Here is a 20,715-nt window from a genome sequence, read left to right as displayed (position 1 = left end):
TACAGGAGCATTAAAACAAACTGGAAACCTAGCATGAAAAGCTCCGTAGTAAGAGATAAAAATGGGAAAATATTAACAGACAATGACATCAGTGCACAGTGGAAGGAATACCTTGAACAACTGTATGAAGGAGGAAATTTGCTAAATGACTGATGGTGTATTGAACAAGAACATGAGGCAGAGGAAGATGATAAAGGTCCTACAATCACAAGGAGGGAGTTTGAATCAGCACTTCAGCGATTACTTGAAAATAAAGCTACTGATCCAGATAACATATCTGGAGAACTGCTAAAGAATATGGTAGAGAAACTTGAACTTCTATATGCCATGATATGCAAGATGCTATGATGAAGGTGAAATTCCAAAAGACTTCATCAAAAGAAAAACTGTTACAATACCAAAGATGGGAAGAATTGCAGAATGTTCCGATCGCAGAACCATAACTCTGCTCTCTCATACATCCAAAATACTACTATATTTAAAAATTAAAAAAACTAGATAAATAACAAACTAAATTTACTAACTGATCAGAAGCAGTGTGGCTTTCGGACAGGGATGAGAACAAGAGCAATTTTAGCTCTCCGAACAATATTAGAAAGGAGGTTGAGATGAATAGGAACACCTATGTAGCGATTGTAGATATTGAAAAGGCCTTTGATAACATGGGTTGGGACAAACTGTTTAAAATTCTTAAACCAACAGGTTTGGATTGGAAAGACGGGAGGCTGATTCTGGGAATTTATGAAGGACAGACCATGATTGTAGATATCCGAAAAAGATCCAGACAGCAAAAATCAGGAAAGGTGCAAGGCAGGGCTGCTCTCTCTCACTGTACGTTTTTAATGTACACATTGAAGAAGCCATAAATAATTTTACGGCAAATGTCAAAGGAATAAATATAAATGGGCACCATACCCAATGCATTTGATTTGCAGACGACATAACAATTTGGAACAGACTCCGAGAAAGGTTTGTCCAAGATGCTGAATGTATTGTCATCAACATTGTCAGATTCACACTTAGACATTAATGTTAAGAATACCAAGATACTAGTTGTGAGTAAACATCCTGAACGAATTCACATCAACATCAAGCGAGTGGAACAAGACACCAGTTTCTCTTACCTAGGAAGCCTGATCACCAATGACAACAGGTGCAGCAAAGAGATCAAAAGGCAAATAGTGCTTGCCCAACAGCATTTAGTAATAAGAGACATGTTTTAATCAGTGCAACTTTAGATTTTGGAATTAAGAAATTTGTTATTTCTTATGTATTGTATGGCTGTGAATCTTGGACCATCAGAGATCAGGACTGGAAACGATTGGAAGAGTTTGAAATGTGGGTTTAGAGACGAATGTTAATGATTAAGTAGATTGAAAAGAGAACGAACAAAGGTATCTGCAAAAAATACAAGGGAAGAGAGAACTGATACCAAATGATAGAGAGAAGGAGAGCTAAATTCACAGGGAAGAAAGGCCGAAGACTACCAAAGAAAAAAATTCCTTCAAGACTTGACACAAAGTCTTCATTATGGTTCCTATTATGAAATGAAATGAGGAGCTGAGGACAGAAAAGATTGGTTGCATAGACAAGGCATTGCCTTTAGGCACTGATGATGATGATGATGATTTTAAAATTAAGGACCGGTCGTCCATATCTTACAAAATCAACTGTTCATTCTTTCATACATGCGCACCGATTCCAGCATCCCTTGCATATGTTGTCACGTTGGTAGTGTGTTGTTGCTTTGCAGTGAGCAATGAAACACATTAAGATGATCGAGCAGTCTGCCATGTGTAGGATACGGTCAGTTATCCAGTTTTTTGACAGCAAGGAATTGCTACAGGCAGAGATTCGTCAGATCTGTAGTGTATGGACCCAACGATCTCAATAATGGGAAAGTCCATAAAACTCGTTGCAGAAAAGATGGACTACCGAATGTTGTGCAATTAAAGATACTAACAGAGGAACACAAAAATACAGATGTACCAGTACTTTTGACATGAGGAAGGTAATGCATTATTGGACCAGAACATCAGCAGGAGATCAGACATCGGTGTCCCTTGTGACCACTGAATCCAAGCAGCAATCTATGGAGTGGTGATATCCCTGATAAAAGTAAATTCAAGCACATTTCCACAAGATCAAGAAAGTTCCACAAGGAAACTTTGTTTAAACATGCATCCACCTATTCAATACTGCACAAGTATTCGGTTATATTAAATAGTCAATTTAAACTTAAGTTAGAAAATGTTTCAATCCATGTATGGATCATCTTCTGCTAACATCAAAGATACGTTAAATTAAAAAGAGTATAAAGACATTTAAATAAAAAATAAAACACACGGACACATTTCAAAATATGTTCTAAAATACTTGCCGTTTGCGACTAAAACCTGGATAAAAACTCATAATTTTGGTGTTCTCTAAAAGGCAGAAGAATTAATTGGTGATAAAATCAGGCTAAAATGTTCCTTTCTTACGGCATATGTAACCATGATTATATAATACATGCTTCAATATGGAAGAATGTTACAATGATCGTTATTTGAAAAATCCAAACAAATTTGTAATAGTGTTAAGAATAAAACTCCATTTCTTTTTTATTACTCTAATTCATTTCAGGATGGCCTTATAAAAGCACACCCATATATTTAAACACAAACTATTCTAACCAGTTATGAAACGTCACACCAATTACCAGCCTATTTACAAATCTCTCTACCTTATGGCGCAGCAAGGGTCCAGCCCGTTCCTTTACCTGGAATACTAATCCTTACTTTCACTTTCCCAAAGTCCAGTCACCTCCTACATCCATTATGCGTAGACAGTAGGATTTGAACACAGTGCCACTGGCTATATAACACACGATGACTGTTCGTTGGTTTGACTCCACTTATACTTCACACAGTTGCATGTAATGAGCAACCAAACAGCTCAACAGGATTCAACAGCAGGACAATACTCAGAACAGTGAACATTAACACAGGCTCATTTACCTTCACACTTGCCATAGCAGCTTCCCTCCCTGACTCATGCAGAAATACACAAACACACAGTACAGTTTTTCGTTCCGTCGATCCAGTCCTCGTACTCACGGGTCTCTCTGACACCACAACAACAACTCGCTTGCAGGGCCTTGTATTTGTAACTCTATGTTGGGCCACTAGAACATTCAGGGTTCGGCTGAAGATTGAACTTTCCCGCCACATCTTCCAGAATGGAAAATTCTAAATGAGGGAATTTAGAATTTTCCATTCGGAATTGCTAGGCGGGCAATAATTCCATTGTGGAGATTTATCTCCCGTATGCAGTTATCAGACTGTGCCCCTTATAAGGGCTTCTGATAAGTTCACCTGCATACACCCCAGCGTCAGTGGGTAGGGTCTGACACGTCCCACTCTGATGAGTCTAGTGTCAGACCTAAGACGAAACACTGGTTAATAGAGCAAACGCCTGAAAAGCCTTACAACTCATATGTTTTTGACATATCTTCCAGAAATCGCATGGAGAAACGAGATGAAGGGAATAGAGAAAGGGCCGTGACATGTCCTTGGGTGGGCTGGGAAGTTTCCCGATCTGGCTTAGTCATCCTCTTTCAGGTAATACCGAAGGGGCTGCGACAAGGCTGACGGTCGCTCAAGCACGTAACAATAGCAATTTATTATCTTCCTGCCTTGAAATGCATACACTCAAGTGTTATTGAAAATTTTAACTTGTGATGTTAACTGAAGATGGTCCATGCATGGATCGAAACATGTCCTAATTTAACACTTTCACTGCTTCGACCGAGTATACTTGAGCGGCCTCAAATGGTCCGCCACTGCTGCGATAGAGTATACTCGAGCCTTCAATGCTAGTCACGAGAGATAATTAGCAATGGGAAAATGCGATGGCTAAGTAGGACCACTGCAAATACAGTGCCAATGGAGTCCTGCTTCTCGGTTTATGGGATGAACACAAACTCATCACCAACACTCAGTTTGCCTACCTAAACATTTCAAGACCACATGGATGCTTTCCTGCCCTAAACATTACATTAACCACGTAATCACCTCGTAACGCTATAAGTAGTGCCCGGATTCATATGCACTAAAAACTCCAAAAATATGCATGCACATATGCACTAAAAATGTTCAAAATATGCACGATAATATGCAAGAAAAATAAAACAAAGTACAATCAAAACCGACTTTCAACCTATTAGGTCGTGTTACGTACATTTAGTACGTATTGAAGAGATGTTGAGTACAGAACAAAAATGGCCAACCAGACACCAGTGGGATCCGAACCCACAAAACAAAATTCACTTACCAAACGCATTATTTAATTTCAACTCGGTGTTAGACTGATAAACGTGTTTCATTCCTCGCAAATGCTGCATGGCAATAGTTTTTTCAGTGTTTTCAGGGATCAATGACTTTCTGCTGTCTGATATATGCTGAAAATGATTAGCCTATTCTACGTCGACGGACGTAACTGGGCAATACTTGTACAATGGCACTGACTGCTCAGAATATTCTTCTGGCAAAGACTGCCTCATTCCACTTATGTAGTTCCTTATGAATTGAATCTTCTTCAGTCGTGGAATGAAGTCCAACACCACACTGAGTTTCCTTTTAACTTTTTCTAGAGTTTCACCATGGACACCACTTAAAGAACTGACGGGTGTTTTAAATTAATTGAAGGGATTCGTGTAAGGGTGCACCGCGAGTTTCTAGGTCCTTAATCGCCTTCGAAAGTGACGAATCATGCACATGGACGCAATTGATATATTTATATACAGTTTCAGATTCAAATGCGCACTTTGCTTCACTAATACACGCAGTATGACTATTATCAATACTTTTAACTACATCATTCACTTGATTAAAATCCTTCCGGTAGAACGATATTGTGGATAACCAAGTTTCCCATCTTGTTTGAACAGATTCCGGCAGAAGAGAAACCTGAGGCAGATGAGTTTTTGTATAACTGCACACGAGCCGGTGCTTTCAGGAACAGGTTTTTTCCCACTTGAAAATACTTTGTTGACAGATAGAAAGAGAGTACATATCTCTTCTGCAACACGATGCCATCCATGGGCCAAGCATGTGACATTGATGCAATTTTGAAAAAAAATACTCGAAGAGACTGACCAGCTTTCATTATATACGAAGCTGCATCTGTGATTAAAAAGCGCACTTTGTAACAATCACTCTCCGATTCACAAGGCCACAGAAGTTGCAGGGACTCGTTAACAAATTTTGCAACTGTAGCGTGGTTAGATTTTTCTAGCACTTTGCACGAAAGTAAATGAGGTTTGCCGGGTTCTTCTGGACATAATTTACCCACTATGAAGTTCGCAATGTATCGACCACACGAATCTGTTGTTTCATCTGCCGATATCCAGACACAGTTCTCTCCTATATCAGATCGTATTGAATCCACGACAGAATCGTGCATTGAAAGTAAACAGTTCTTCCTCACAGTAGATTCATCTGGTATCCTTTGATTAGAGCAAGAAACGAGCGTTGATGTGGATTTTTCAACAAATGTTTTACAAATATCAGCGGAAAATGTACGCCTTGTTTCCACGTCAGTTAAAAGTAGTGTTGCGTATTCTTATTCTGTTCTTTTGATCTGAGATGTGAAGTTGTTTTTGAATTCTGTTCAGTTTGAAATTTTTAAATCGCATTTTACACTCTTGTTGCACACTATATCACCGTCACTTGTATAGTCACTATTGCCCGATATCCACAGTTTAATTAAAAAAGGCCTAGAGCTCCTATTTTTAGGCATTTTAATTTTGTAGAAACATTGCAATAGACGAAGAGCAAGTTGAGAGATGAATGCACTTGTTTAAGCAAACCTTGGGAGGCTACTGTAAGGCCGCATGCACACCGAGCGCGCTTCGCACAGTGTGTCGTGTGTAGCGTGAAATGCTATGCATAGCGCAAGGCGTGCTTGCTGTTTACATCGAAAACTCTACGCCGTGCTCTCAGCTTAGGTTGGTGCGAGGCGTTTTAGGGTGGTCACGAACTAATGCCGTTATCCAAGTACACTAGAAACAGTTTACTGATGGATAACAGTTACCTAAAAATGAAAATCAGGAAAAAGAATCGAAAGTGGGTTCATGAATTTAATGAAGAACGAATTACTTTCAGAGAATTCCATCGTTTGCACAGAGATGCAAGACTTTATCGCGATAAATTTTATGATTACTTATGAATGACAAAAAATACCTTTGACCTTCCAAACCCTGCAATTGAAATGTGGCGTCAAGTAGCAGAGAAGTATTGGGAGAAATTCAATTTTCCGAATTATCTAGGAGCACCGTGTAACAAACGCATGGAAATTAAATTTCCGACTAAATCACGCTCTTTATATAATAATTATAAATAGTATTTTGCAATATTGTTACAATTAGTATACACAATCATCGTAACAAAAGTGGAGTAAACGTGTGACAAATATAATTAATAAACAGAAATATTTACTTCCAAGCCCACTACTAGCCTGCAGAGCGATATTCTTCATGTTACCACCCTCCATCGGCAAAATTATAAACCGATATGACAGAGTCTGGGAGATTCTATGAATTTGTCACAAAGTGTCCAGCTACATGGCTAAATGGTTACCGCACTGACCTTTGGTCACAGAGTCCCGGGTTCAATTCCTGGCAGAGTCGGGAATTGTAATCATAATTAGTAAATTGCATTGGCACGGGGGCTGGGTGTATGTGTGTATTTATAATCATTTCATCCTCATCATGATGCAGGTCATCTACGGGCGTCAATTCAAAAGACCTGCACCTGGCAAGCCGAACTTCTCCTCGGACACTTCCGACACTAAAATCCATACTCATTTTCATCCTGTCACAATGTTAAGCCCAGTAAAGAGTGACAGTAGAAGTAATATTACCGTATATGTTTACTGTAGGAATGCGATACGACTGTTGTAGATACTTAAGTCCACTTATTTTGCAAAACAGTTACATTTTTATAGTTTTTGTGTCTTGGGTTCCATATTTCTTCTCTTTGAAACACTGCATGAATAATTTCTTCTTCCATAGATTCAGAACCAGCTAGGTAACGCTAAGCAATTAACCAACACTGCGCGTTGTCTGGCGCTTCGCTTAGCTGTAAGATAGGCGTTCAGTGCAGCAGAGCGCGGACAGTGTGAACACCTGGATTACGAACAAAGCACTGGTTATGCTTAGCATGACGCTTAGCGTTGAGCAACACGCGACACACTATGCGAAGCGCGCTCGGTGTGCAGGCGGCCTACGAAGGAAGGAATGTCAGAAAGAAGGAAAAAGCTGTTGTGAAAAGGATAATTATCCATATATCTGCTTGTATTGAGACACTGAAAGCATTTTCCTTCATCAGGGAAGGCTTCTTGTGTTGCCAAGGGATGTACAGCATAGAGAGTTCATTAGATTTTCATTTTGTTCAGAAATCTCAGATCATCGATCACACATAAGAAAAAAGTATATCTATATATGCACTAATGTTCAAATTATGCACTTGCATATGTATTTTTAAATAATCTGGGCCCTACCTATAAGAAAGATATTCTTATCATCATGACAGCAAGAAAAGCCCGTCAACTTAAGTTTTCTCCCTGCCATAAATCAAATCGGTATCTCCAGAACCAGACCAAATGGAAGTACAACACTTGTAAACTTCAAAATGAAACGCAACTTCAATTTTCCAGAATACGATCTCCCTATTGACTACGTAACAGAATTATCAAAGTTACACAAAACCACTGGTTCTGCAAATAGGAAGAAGCAATTTTGATTGGATGACTTCAATAAAGGTTTTGCATCACATTAATGCTAAATGAGAAGCCCATCAATCCCTTCTTCAATATCCATCATCAAATACAAAGACAGCAAGCACTTTTTTAGATCTCAAGCCGAAATACAAGCAAAACAAAAACACCTCATGGCAAACGAATGCTCTGGGAATGCAAAAAATTAATTGCTTTATAAATGCAAAGACTATCTGACGGGGCGAGTTGGCCGTGTGGTTAGGAGCGTGCAGCTGTGAGCTCGCATCCGGGAGATAGTGGGTTCGAACCCCACTGTCGGCAGCCCCGAAGATGGTTTTCCGTGGTTTCCCATTTTCACACTAGGCAAATGTGGGGCTGGATCTTAATTAAGGCCACAGCCGCTTCCTTCCCATTCCCAGGCCTTTCCTGCCCCACCGACACAGATAGGTCTTATGGCGACGATGGGACAGGAAAGGGCTAGGAGTGGGAAGGAAGTGGCCGTGGCCTTAATTAAGGTACAGCCCCAGCATTTGCCTCAGGAGACTCAGCTGCTGTTTGTTTGTTTTTTCTGTAACCAACTTGTACACATTTCTTCTTCTTCTTCTTCTTCTTCTTCTTCTTCTTCTTCTTCTTCTTCTTCTTCTTCTCCTCCTCCTCCTCCTCCTCCTCCTCCTCCTCCTCCTCCTCCTCCTCCTCCTCCTCCTCCTCCTCCTCCTCCTCTCAAGACTTTGCAATGAAGTGAAGAACATGCAGGAATGAAACTTCAAATGATTATGGATCCTTTCCAGCATCCAAAAGGAATAAAATTCTCTGCACCAGGCTCTTCCTATAAAGTGACTTAAAAGAGTGTATAATCCCTAAATCCCTGCTTGTGCAGTTACCAGGCAGAAATTCTAACTGCACGTTTCTCAAATAAACATCCATGGGATGTGCAGGAAAATGGTTGATGATTATCTTCCTATTTTCTTCATTTATGAGTTTCATTTTCCGTATTGACCGTTATCGTAAGTTATAGACGAGAAAGGTTCCACCTTATCAATACAAATACATCAGACTTGTTATTAATGATTGATAAGTCAACCATAAACTAATGAATAAGCATAATATATAGCAGAAAGAAGAGCACCACTTACAAAAAAGCATAGACATTCTCCATATCATATTGAAGAAAATCAACCGGAAACTTACTCTAAAAAATTGTTTCCTATTATTGTAACGGATCTTACATGAATCTGCACATTTTAAGAGGACATCCTACATGTACTATATATATTTTTAAGAGTGCTTATGTAACTGTACTTTTAATAATAGTTCATTTATACGATTTTCACATCATATTGAAGAAAATCAACGTACGCAAGACGAAAACTTATTCCAACAAAGTGTTTCCTATTTATTTATTATAACGGATTTTACTTGAACTGTATATTTTAAGACAACATTTTACACGTATCACATATATTTTAAAAAAAGTGTTTACATAATTGTACTTTTAATAACAGCCCATTTACATGATTTTAGGCCTAAAAGATTCACCTACACATTTTAGATTGTACATAGTCGAATTTACCCTGAAGTATGCTCAATTAGAAGTAAGATATATCCTATCATTATGACTATTATTATGGACAAGGCAAATCAATTAACTCTATTTATGTGAAGGTAGCGGTGTACAGCTGACGATGACTACATGTAAAGAGTCGAAACCGGTATTGTAGATATTTGTATAAATAAATTTGTATTGATAAGGGGGAACCTTTCTCGTCTATAACTTATCTTCCTATTTTGCGCACCCATAGCAGCCAACTGCTGTCAAAAAAGATCAGTGATCGAAGTTTACGGTTGGCATCATAGGCAGTTGGTTATGATAACAATGCTTGAAGCAACAAGGCTTTTCAGATTCCCCTATCACAAAGGGATGGAGGAGCTTTTCAGAGCCATCAAAATTGGCTCCCAATATCACTGTGAACCCCATTTTGCTGTGTTTCCCACCATGACATTTATCCCCTTTGAATGCCAAAGTCTTGCTGGGCAACATAATGAAAAAAAAGTCCTGTTTTGCCTAGGTTAAAAATGTTCCTAGGTACGTATTTGTTGGTCAGCTCCTGCAATCAGCCACTGATCCACTCTTCCACAGTTTTGTCACTAACTGAATTCGATTCCCCCCTCCTCCAACAAACAATATTATAAGATTGTTCTGCCTTTTCCTGAATCGGTCGATCCAATGCCAAAAATGTTTGCCACTTTATGAGCATTCCCTCTTAAGAACACACCGCTATTTGGAATGCCTGCGGCTCTTGAAGTTTCAAACCAACTTTTTACTACATTCTTCCACTCCTCGTATTTGGAATGCGATGGTTTTTTTTTTTTTTGCCTGCATTCTGAAGAGCTTGATGATATACTTCGTCAAATTTTTCGACACTGTATTCAGCGAGAATGTGGATATAGAGAGTGGCAACTTATGTGCCAGTATTAATACACTTTACGTGGAACGAATAAACTTTTTCCAAGATTTAAGCCTTCTCTTCCACAGTGAAAGTTTTCCTTTCTTTCTTTTGGTGCCATTAATATTCAGAAAAGCAAATACCAACAACAAAGCAATAACAAAGAAGGACAAATGAACGACATGACAAGAAGAACGTGGTTAATGAGTTTGGCCACTTGACTCGGATAAGAACAAAAACGTAATATAATGAAAATGGCGTATGGTATGTGAATAATACATCCACACATCCCAATTTGAAGAGAGATTTTTTAAAATTGGCTTTAGTTTGCGTTTTATTTGCAAGACAAGAAATGATTCAAATATAAGTATGTACTTCAAAACTATTGCTTACGTTCTTATACAACGCTGGGAAATACAAGGCCTCCCTGCTCGTGAAACTGGTTCCCGCTTAGCCTTGTGAAACGCATCGCTTTGTCACTAGGTGCGCTCTTCTTAGTCATAAAATTGCGTGTGCAATGTTTCCATTCAAACCTTCACGAGCGACGTATTTTTGTACTTTATGAACTATCTTGTACTAGTGCGGGTGATTATAATTTCAATACTTTATTTATTATGAACAGATTCACATCAGTATCGGTTCCGGCTATAAATAGCTGAAACCGGTACTGATGTGAATCTGTTCATAATACATAAAGTATTGATAGGTGGAACATCTTTCTTGTCTATACACGTGCATCCAATCAATACGGAAATGAAACTTATAAATAATTATTATAATTTAGCGGCTGAAATTAATGACCGTATTTGCCTAATGCGAACATTGGATAATTCTTAAAAAACATGGTGCACTGTAGTGTTCCTTAATGTAAATCAAAGACCACAAAAGGATGTGGTATTTCATTTCACAGATTTCCGAAGTATGAAGATCTTACCGTAAACAAACACACACAATCACATACAGGAAGACCACATAAGAGGAAAGCTACAGAGTGGGAAATAAAGCTAAACTCTACAAGAAAATTGAACTTCACGTAGAACCAATCTCATCTGTAGCCAGCGAAGAGAAGGACCCTCCATTTGTAATTGTGAGTGGACAATTATATAAAACCATGACACAGAGTGTTCTATTAAACTTAAACTATACAGCACTAAATTAGGTTTGAAACTGAAAAGAATAGTTAGAAAAAGTAGGAAACAAACAGCACTTATAGTGAAGCACTCAAATAATATTATCACTTTAAAAGAAAGGATGCATCAACTCGAAAACAAAAAAAAATCAACATGGACTTGAGAGTCAACTAAATAACATTACAGAACTACCTGAACAAGGGGATTTGAAAGCAAATTACTTGATTGAGCAGATTCAAGCTTTTCCTAAACAGAAATGTAAATTCAGAGAGAATACTATAAACGTCTGCATATTATTGTCCAACAGGTATCTACAGGCTACAGGTTCCGAAGATCTCTTAATATTTTGCACCTACTACACCAAGAATCTTTAAAAACTTGTATGAGCTCGTCTGAATGCAGAAAACAAATATTTACAGCACGATAATGGAAAGGCTGCTTCTCTCATCATAGATGAGATGGCAATAAAATCAAGGCTGGTCCTATGACAGGAATTTGGATAAGCTTCTTGGAATGACTGATGTATTGTAGGGAGAGATGCTGTCGGTATTGAAGACAAGCTTTCTAATAAATTGCCCTGTATTATTTCAAAGGTCTTTCCACAAGTTACAGGATTCTTGTGTCATATTATTCTACACACAGCAAACCTTTGAACAGAAAAGTGTTAAAGCTAAGTTAGGCTGGCCAGTGATGCAAGATTCAAATGGTGACTCTGAATTGGAGACCAATTACAAAGACTGCTTCTTAAGTATTAGCTTTTATGTGTGTATAAACTGACTACATTATTATTATTATTATTATTATTATTATTATTATTATTATTATTATTATTATGCATATGGCAACACATTGGAATATATAACAATATATAAATCATATACTAAAATAACTAGGGCCTTATTACTATTAGACATGAAACAGAGTATACAATGACAATGTATGCACTTTTATGGTGAGAGTCAATTTGTCTATCCAGTTAACAGCACCTCGAGTCAACGATAGAAAGTCCTTCAGATCTCCCGAGTATGACGTAATACTACATTGCTGCACAATGTGTTGGATGGTCTGGGGAGTCGCTCCACAAACACAAGATGGATCAGAAATTTTGCTCAATTTGTAGAGGAAGTCATTACATACATACATACATACATACATACATACATACATACATACATACATTAACTCACTTGTGGCCAAACTATCAACAGTTGTTGATCTCCTGGCCATAATGCACATGGATAATAACTGACTACAGATTCTCACAAACACTTTAAAACACCTTTGAAAATATGTATAAATTCGTGTTGACTATGGGTCCATACTACGACAACTCTCAACCTCAAGATACTTATGTAAACAGGTTTCCAAAAAGACATGTTAACATCATATTGACGGATTAGTTGCATTACAACAAAAATGGATCATAAGCACCATTCAGAACACGTAGTTTCTCCGCAAGTATCATAATTATCTATACATTAGCGAATTTTCACAAGCACAGAGGTGCCAACCTTTGAAGTGGGTTATCAGTAATCCCATTTCTAACTCCCCCCCCCACAAAACGTTTACGAGTTAAATACAAAGCACCCCGTTTGCCCTTTCCTACAGCAATCTATTCTAAAGTATATCACATTACACAATAAAATTTGCTCACTACCTGTTAGTTCTGTGATAAAAAATTCTTTGTAGCTTGTTTCACACCCAGCAGCTGCTTTTCGGTGTAGGTTTTCTTGAAACATACTTCCCCCTGAGATGACATTTTCGTCTTCAGAACCATAAGCGATTCCAGTGTAGATGTACTTAACGTAGGCCTGAATTCTGTCTGATTTTTCCTAACAACACTGAAAACTCTTTCTGTGGAAGAGTTACTATGAGGTACACTTAGTACTGCAAATACAACATTACTTAAGGTTTTATACTTAATTTGTCCACTTGCATTTTTAAGATCTGCAATGTTGCCCCAATTCACATCAATGTTAGGTCCATGAACAATGTATTCAGGGAAAGTATCACACTGGTAAACTGCAAATTACTCTTCAATTTTGTCATGTTCACTTTCCTTGACCAAAGTTGGGAATCTTCGAACAAAATATTCAAGAGATGAACAGGAAACCTTCATTCTGAGAGAGATGTCTACAACTTCGGCACGATGAAGAAATTCATCATCAAGGGGAAATTTCCTGGTAATGTAACTGCAAGCTGCCATATAAAACTCTCTGACAGAATTATGAAACATCTCTTCATCACAGTCATTATCTTTCAAGTACGCCCTAGCTTTTGCTCCAATTACCAAGCCCTCATTGGCTTTCTGGTATTTCCCCCTCTTGAATTCCAACACTCAAAAGGGAGGTAGATTCTGACTGAAGAGAATATGGGTGAACAAATCTGACCAATAGGTCGGTTAAAAGACCAAAAAGTTTCCTCCTAAGAAGAAGTATGCTGGAGCATCTTGTTGCAGAAATATATTCACAGAGTTAAAAACAGGAAGTGAACTCTGAAGAAAGTAGCAAAACAGTTTTGTGTATGGGTTTTGTATGGAAGATTTCACAGTTTCAAACTTCTTGGTGGTCTCATTTTTATGGTGGGTCTCGCTACAAAACATGAGTGTCAAAGCTCCCCGCTGCTTAAGAACTCTATCAATAGACTGAAGAAGCGAGAGCCAACGGGTACTAACATATTTCAAAATTTTGTAACCCTCTGTGCCACAAACAGCCTGATAAACTTTCAACGTGTTTTGTCTTTTAGAACTCTTATCAAGATAGTAATATAACTGAACCAAAAAGTTCTCTACATTGACTGGCAATTGGGCTGCTGCTTTTTGTGCATAGATGTGTATGAGATGACATGAACAACCCAGGACATAAACAGAAGAATGCCTGTCCTTCACAAATTTGGCAACACCTTTATTTGCCCATATCATTGTGTATGCATTGTCAGATGAAAAAGAAATGCAGTTTTCCCATGGAATGGCTAAAGAAGACAATTCACTATTAATAACATTGAAAATTCCCTCACCTGTATTGTCGGTACTCCCTAACAATGACAATAGAAGACTTGATATTTGGCCTCTCTGAGCATTAAAGAAAGATACAACTATAGGATAAAGTTTAACTGCATTTGAATCCGTACTACCATCAGTAGCAAAAAAAGGCGTTATTTGCAAAAGTTCACTCATTTCCATTTTTGCCTCAGATGCCGTGTATTAAACCAAAGCAGAGATTTTAGTTCTTGCACAACCATATTTCTGAGATATCTTAGAGTTGGGGAACATTGATCTAAGCAAATTTCCAGCGTGGTCTGAAAGTGATAACGGAATATTAAGCTCCAAAAGAAATGATGTGAACAATAATTTGGCATTTGTCACCGCAGTTTCATTACTTTTTACGAAGAACGATGAAACAGACTGGTTTCGTAATTTTGATTCACCGTATGTGTGATGTTTCTTGGATTCTATGTGCAATCATCTCGTCCACCGTGAGCCACAGAGAAATCACACAAACACACACTGCAGAACACGCGGTTTTCACTAACACGTGAGGCAAGTAAGCACGGCCATTCCTTTGTGTAACCGTCTCGATATTTCTGTAACACTGCTGTCTTCTTAGAAGATGCAATTTGACAATTGTTCTGCTTCATTTCACAAAACCTATCACTACTTTTCGAATCAACGTCTAGGATAATTAGAATTGAAATGCGCTAAATATACCACTCGTTCTACGCACACAACAAACCGCGCACTCGAGAACAGCAGAGCAAGGAGTAGAGCCTACCTCACGGCCGACTTGATACGTCATTCCCGTGTCATTCTAGCTAAGAGAACAGCTTATATCTATGTAGCTGGCCGTGATTTCACAACGCTCGCAGGACACAAAACGAAGCGACGACCAAATAATTGCCAAATATGTTTAGTTGCCAGCTTACAAACATTGAAATGAGGACGGTTGACCAGTAATGCTCTAAGAGATTGAACATTTTTTACTTCTTTCCTTTTTTCACAGAAATTAATTTTTATCGTGACAATGTTGCTTTTCCGTAATAATTTTCCCTTTGACTGTAATGCTGTAATCGCAAAGTGAAATCCGTAATAATTACAGACAATCCATAATAGTTGGCACCTCTGCAAGCACCTTTCACAAGATCCATGCTGAACATACGAGGACATTCAAAACTTGTGTCGTAGAAAGGCGATCCTAGCAGGAGAACTTAAAAACGAAATTTGGTGACTCCCAATACTCATTGCTCATTTCCCAGCTTTGTATAATAACGTAAGCAATGTCCAAAACAGATTAAATTATAAATTTTTTGGATAAGCAACCCACACTCATCAGATATGTCATTCGGTTTGCGTAGCTTTCCCTGATATTTGTAATATGCTAGTTTCGCTCATGTGTTGTATTATGTGAGCTGTCTGGTTTAGCTATCATGCCATGGTTACTTGAAGCTTTAAAGATTGGTTGCAACATCATTTTACTTAGATTTTTTCCTGCTTCCGATGTGGCACTAATAGCAAGCAGCATAAAATATTACTAATATAAATTCGAGGATTTTAGTGCATTGTTATCAAAGGAAATCTGAGGCGTCAAACAAAAAGTGTAGTAAACAACGGGAAAACGTTGAATACAGAAACATATAACGGTCAAACAAATATAAACTGAATTTTTGTTCCTGAACATCAACAGTTGGTAGGACTGGCCCCGCACTTTTGCTATGCTTAGGCGGAACTGTTACGAGTGAGGAGAGCGTGCTGTTAGATATTTTCCACTGTTTCATCAGTAACGTTCTTGATGTCGGAGCAACAGGTGCATCCCACTACTGTGCAATGCATAATTATAAAATTTCTTGCTCATGAAGGAGTTACAGCGGCGGAAATTCGCCAGAGATTGACTGCACATTTTGGTGATCAAACATTGTCAAGTATGTGTGTTTGCCTGGCATAAAAAGTTCAAGGAAGGACGAGAACGTGTGGAAATTCAGCAACATGATCGCCGTCCTCAGACCAGCGTTATACACGAAAACGTTTGTGTGGTTAAAGACATTATAGACTACGATCGACGCGCAACAGTATCAGAAATGGCAGAACAAGTCGGAATCAGTTATGGGAGCTGTCAAGCAATCATCACAAACGACCTACAGTTCCATAAAGTGTGTTCCAGATGGGTCCCTCGCCTTTTAACCAAAAATCTGAAGTTGAGAGGTTTGGAGGTCTGTTAGAGGCTCACAGCAGGGTTTGCAGAAGAAGGTGATGCATTTTTGAGTCGGATCATCACCTGCGACGAATCATGGGTCCACCACTACACTCCCGAATTCAAACAAGCCAGTAAGGAGAGGCGGAGGAAAGGGGAGGCAACACCAGTGAACGCCAAGACTCTACTGTCAGCTGACAAGGTTCTTGCAGCCATTTCTTCCAATCAGAGAGGCATTTTGCCGATTGACTTTTTGCATGAGCAACGCATAATCGATGCTGCTTACTGCTTCGAGCTGTTGAACAAGGCGAGGGTTGCATATCGCCGCAAAAGAAGAGACCAACCGATTAGACAGGTCATCCTCTTCCATGACAAAGCGCGGCCCCATACTGCAGCTCTGTCTCCAAGCTACAGGAAATGCACTGGACTAAACTTGATCATCCTCCGGTGCGTCCAGACAGGATCCGTCTTGTCCGGCAATCCGTCTTTTCAGGCAACTGCGCTATGTGCGTCTTGAACAAACCTACCTGTGTTAATGGAGGTGGCCGTACAGAATGCATGCGCAGCTTATTAAGTCTTCTCCGCCGAGTCCGTCATCCGTCTTATTTCAAAACAGTTTGTTTCTAGATGCAGAACGGACAAGACACAGCGACTACAATGAGTAGTGAGCCATCCAAAGACATTATTTCACGGGTGTTCAAGTATCCGCCGCTGTGGGATTCATCCAACAAAGATCACAAGGACCACAATGTAATCCAACGTATCTGGCGAGATTTAGTAACAGAATTAGGAGCAGACGAAGGTATGCAAATAATGTTATTAAAATGCATTTAATTTAATATTGATACTGTAATATTTCAAATTGTAATAATTCAGTATAGCAGAAGCAGAATGTATGTTTACAAAATGCAGGCACATGGAAGGTGTTTAGTGTTCTATTTCTATAACAAACGGTACTGCCATGGAACTTCTCCCTCGGGACTACAAAGGTACTGTGTGAATCTCTGCCTTATCAATTTCGCTGAAGTGGTATAACAGTTGTGAGCTCTTGTTACTGGAATATGGTCCGCAGATGTTGTCTCGCAATCGGGCAGATTATCTGCTGATGTTACACCATCATGAGTCATCACAATGTTATGAAGTAAACAGGCTGCTTTAACTATTGATACACATGTTTCTACACTTGTTTCACTTGTTTCTATAGCTGTATTAAGCACTCACCATTTGGCTGTCAGAATTCCGAAACTGCATTCGACCATTCAACGGGCTCATGCCAGTCTGTAATTGAAAATTGTTTCTGAATTCCCCAGTGATTTTCTCGGATATGGCCTCATGACGTGTTCCATCAATGGATAAGCTTCGTCGGCTACAAAAATGTACGGTGTTTTACATGTTGCCCCCGGTAAATACTCATCTTCAGGAATATTCAGGCAATTACTTTATAGCTGATCGTACAAAACAGATCTTCTTAACACTCCACCGTCACTTTCACTACCGTAGGCACCAATATCCAACACACTAAATTTATAGTCCACATCACTGACAGCTAATATGTTGATGGAATAGAACTGCTTGTAATTATAATATTTCGATCCAGATCAAGGGGGGCACTTGATAGCTACGTGCATTCCGTCCAGGCTGCCTAGGCAGTTGGGAAAATTCCACTATTCCCAATATTGTTTTGCTATGGCAAGCCACTTATCACCTGTCGGTGTTGCAATATACATACTACTTAACAGGTCCCATAGTACATCATACGTTTCCTTTACTATTTCTGTGACAGTACTTTTCCCCATGCAAAATGAGAATGCCAGTGCCCAAAATGAACTGCCTGTAGCCAGATACCTGAAACATTTTTTTTTTTTTTTTTTTTTTTTCCAGAGAACCTCAAGATGAAATGTCGTGGAATAAGGGACTATTACAGAAAGGAACTGAAGAAACTGGAGAAACCCCGATCGGGTGATGGAGCTAATAGCCATTCAACCTCCAACTGGCCCCTTTTCCCTCTTATCATTTTTGAATGATTCAATAACTACTCGGCCCAGGACAACAAATCTTGAGTCAACAAGGAGTGAAGATGCACTCGAATCAGCGCAAGAAACTATTGAAAATGCTAGTAATGACTCTGTTACAGAAATCAGTCAAAAAGCAGGACCCAGTCAAGACATCACACAAAACCCTAAGTCATTATCTATAGAAAGAAACACTCAAAGGCAAGACCTAAAGAAAAGAGGGACCGATCTGTACCGGCAGTCCATGTTGGAGTTTGAGGCTAAAAAAGTTAAGCTTCATGAGAGGGACTTAACTGAGGATGAAGGTGAAGATTTATTATTCTTTAAAAGCATGTTAAAAGATTTCAAATCCCTTCCGAGAGAGAGAGAAGAAGAATGTTACTAAAGCTTAAATTTCAAGAGATGCTGTACAAGGAAATTACCGGTGGCTCAGTAGCCGACGGATTAAATCAACAACAATTCTCCACGTCGCCAAGTACAACATTATCAACATGGAGTACACAGACCGACACTAGTATGGGTGACTACCAGGCACAGTTCTCTTTTCTTAATAATGAATAACTCACAGTGAATTGCCATTATTTTGTATCCATCTGTACTTAATTTTTTAAAATAAAAAGTCAATGATGGTGAAACTCTAAAGAAAAGTCTTACCTTAATGCAACTACTAGCCTTTCCTCCCTAGAAATTGTATCACGGTAATTTAATTTCACTTTTGACACTGTCTCGAATACTCTCTTGAATAATGTGAAAGCAGTATTTCGACATCCTGAAGTACTCAGCAAATTTTTCATCCTGCTTCAAAAGTTTCGGAAATAATGTATGGTATTCACCATAACTTTGTCTATCATTATTTATTTCATGACACCAACTTCTCTCTTCACACAAAATTTCAGTCCAACATTTTCACAGAGCAATAACCTCCGTCCTATCCTTCCCAGTGGCATGGTGAAGACTGAAAAAACGGATGACTGATCCTGTGTGGCCACGCCGTATAAGACTGATAAGACGCTGTATACAATGCATCATGACGTGTTGCACGCAGCGGAACGGATCCTGTCTGGACGCACCTTTACAGTCTGGACTTATCGCCCTGAGATTTCAATTTGCTCAGATCGCTTAAAGAAGCTCTAGGAGGGCAACGATTTGAGGATGACAAGAGTGTGGAAGACTTTGTGCGCAACTGGCTGGTGACACAACCCTGTTCTTTTTACAACAAGGGCATCAAAAGGCTGCCCATTCACTGGGACAAATGCATTTCCAAAGCAGGAAACTATGTGGAAAAATAAATTATAATTGCCTTGTGTTTTTCAATAAATGAATTTAAATAAAAAATAAAATTCTGTTTAAATTTGATCGCCCCTCGTAAAAGCGAGATAATACTGTAGAATCCAGATTCTTCATTTATTTTTATTATACACAGCACTGTCAAGTTCTGTCAGTAAAATCTTAACGCACTGTAATATTATTACAAGATATTATAATCATTCCGTGTTGATGGTTTTCACTTTACAAAGGAAAAATTAAGTGAATCCTCCTAATTCAATACATCATATAATTCCATCATTAGATGGAGTAATCAAATTTGAATTTGATTTGAACTTAATTTTTCCTTTGTAAAGCACTGTGATATGGTAATTGAGAAAGAAGCGTCCCAACGCTGTATGTCGTCATTCACAGGGTCACCTTCAGGACTCTAGTAACTGGCTGGCAGTGTGCCAACAGCAGGCAGCAGTGAAAGATGGAGTGGGGAGTGTATGAGAATCGTATCGCTATATTGGCATTCTTTTGATGCAGAAAGCGAGCGTAGGAAATTTCTTCAACGCTAAATCCTATCAGTATTAGTGAACAATGTATGTTTTGGACAATAGCACAGTTTAAAAGAACGGGTGCAACTGTTGATCACGTCAGATTGGGCCGCCCTAGGTGTGTACGCAGGAAAGAAGTTGTGAATGCTGTTCGTACCAGGATTCAGCACTATCCTTTGTGTAAACAAATAATATTGTGCCATAAAATGAATATCTCCATGAACTACAGTATGCCACGTATTATTTACATGTTAGTGCATATAAAAGATACACACGGCATTTACTAACGGACAAAATAAAGGACATATGCCAGGTTCGATACTAGGCTTCGTTAATGGCGTATGAGGAGAGCCAGTATCGTGACATCCTATTCACAGATG

General features: G+C 38.8%; 1 protein-coding gene across 1 annotated transcript in view; it reads right to left on the bottom strand.

The window, feature by feature from the left end:
* Hsf (Heat shock factor) overlaps positions 1–20,715 on the bottom strand; it is a 197,097-nt gene that overhangs the window by 61,501 nt on the left and 114,881 nt on the right. The gene's annotated exons all lie outside the window — the stretch shown is intronic.

The sequence above is a fragment of the Anabrus simplex genome, chromosome 5 (genome assembly GCF_040414725.1).
Source record: "Anabrus simplex isolate iqAnaSimp1 chromosome 5, ASM4041472v1, whole genome shotgun sequence".
Taxonomy (NCBI): Eukaryota; Metazoa; Arthropoda; class Insecta; order Orthoptera; family Tettigoniidae; genus Anabrus; species Anabrus simplex.
Note: the sequence above shows the minus strand (reverse complement) of the source record. Positions and strands in the feature narration are given on the sequence as shown.